Raw genomic sequence first — 2500 nt, 5'->3', positions numbered from 1 at the left:
ATATATATATATATATATATATATACATATAATATATACATTATATATATACATATATATATATATATATATATATATATATATATATATATATATATATATATACACACATACATATACATATACATAAATACATACACACTTATATATACACATACATATATATATATATATAATATGATATATAAATATATATATATATATATATATATATATATATAATATATATATATATATATATATATATATATATATACACATATATATATATATATATATATATATATATATATATATATATATATATATTTAATATGTATTTATAAATCAGCATATTAATTCAAAGTTGAGATATAGAGAGCTAAGCAATTGAAAGACTATCATTACTGCTAATTACCGAGCGGAACTTATAAAGGGTAATTAGCCTCTTCGAGTCGTCTCTCCCCGGAAGTCGAGAGAGAGAGAGAGAGAGAGAGAGAGAGAGAGAGAGAGAGAGAGATAGAGATTCGTCAACTCCATCCTGATTGACGGATGCAACTTTCACTGAGCCATTTCTCTTGGAAATATCTTTTTCCCATTCTAGTTAGAAATATTTATTTCCCATTTTAGTTAGAAATATCTATTTCCCATTTTAGTTAGAAATATCTATTTCCCATTTAGTTAGAAATATCTATTTCCCATTTTAGTTAGAAATATCTATTTCCCATTTTAGTTATCGACGAGGTTACGTGGGAACAGCCATTTCTGCAACCTTGTCGGAATAAGAAATTGACGAGGATTGAAAGTTGACGAGAGTGATGATTGATTGGGTAGAGCCAATGGTTCCTTCCTGTCACGCTGAGCGGCAACCACTCGGAAACGACAATCTCCCACAAATTGCCCAAACTACCGTGTGGTAGTTAGGAAGTGGAAAGGGGTTGGAAGGGATGGATCTGTGGGTGTGAATATCAAATATTTAGTCATTTTTGACGGGATATATATATATATATATATATATATATATATATATATATATATATATATATATATATATATTTATATATATACACACACATATATAGGTAGTAAGTTGGCCTGGGCATCAACCACCCGTTGAGATACTACCGCTAAAGTGTTATGGGGTCCTTTAACTGGCCAGACATTACTACATAGGACCCTTCTCTCTGGTTACGGTTCTTCCCCTTTTCCTACAGAGACACCGAATAGTCTGGCCTATTCTTTACAGATTCTCCTCTGTCCTCATACACCTGACAACACTGAGATTGCCAAACAATCTTCTTCACCCAAGGGGTTAACTACTGTACTGTAATTGTTCAGTGGCTACTTTCCTCTTGGTAAGGGTAGAAGAGACTCTTCAGCCATGGTAAGCAGCTCTTCTAGGAGAAGGACACTCCAAAATCAAACCATTATTCGTTAGTCTTGGGTAGTGCCATAGCCTCTGTACCATGGTCTTCTACTGTCTTGGGTTAGAGTTCTCTTGCTTGAGGGTACACTCGGGCACACTTCTATCTGGTTTCTCTTCCTCTTGTTTTGTTAAAGTTTTTATAGTTTTTATAGGAAATATTTATAGTAATGTTACTATACTTAAAATATTTAATTTTCCTTTATTTCCTTTCCTCACTGGGCTATTTTCCCTGTTGGGGACCCGGGGCTTATAGCATCCTGCTTTTCCAACTATGGTTGTAGCTTAGCATTTAATAATAATAATAATAATAATAATAATAATAATAATAATAGTAATAATAATGATAATATATATATATATATATATTATATATATATATATATATATATATATATATATATATATATAATGTGTATGTGTGTGATGTGTGTGTGTGCCCGTGCTATCGGAATAAAAAAAACAAATCTCTTTGAAAGCGCGAGATTGAATGTAAAGCACAACAAAGCTTTCATTACAAGGCAAATCATATTAATTTCCAAATTATTTATAGCCTTTACAGCGCAGATATTCATCAAAGAACAAAGGACCTTTTAAAACGTATGCAACTGAATACAGGCAGTAATTATACTTTAATTAAGCTGAATAATACGATTTTGTTCGAGATACAAAAATGCTACGGAAATCATTCACGCGTCTGGAATAATTAATATATACATTCTGAATACTGAAGGGAGATAAATGTATCGCTGGACAAGAACAAGAATTTTTGTTCTTCCGACAAATATTGTTCGATTTTAAAAATGAAGTCACTTGGACTGGCATTCGAGTCAATGTTATGTTGCTCTTTTCATTATTATTATTATTATTATTATTATTATTATTATTATTATTATTATTATTATTATTATTATTATTATTATTAATGATTAATGAATAACTGTAGTTGTTGTTGTTATTATTATTATTATCATTATCATTATTATTAATGATTAATGAATAACTGTTGTTGTTGTTGTTGTTATAATTATTATTATTATTACTATTACTAGCCAAGCTACAGCCCTAGTTGGAATAGCAGGATGCTATAAGCCCAAG

This window comes from Palaemon carinicauda, chromosome 20 (assembly GCF_036898095.1).
Source record: "Palaemon carinicauda isolate YSFRI2023 chromosome 20, ASM3689809v2, whole genome shotgun sequence".
Lineage (NCBI taxonomy): Eukaryota > Metazoa > Arthropoda > Malacostraca > Decapoda > Palaemonidae > Palaemon > Palaemon carinicauda.
The sequence above is the reverse complement of the archived record's forward strand: the minus strand, read 5'-3'. Positions refer to the sequence as shown.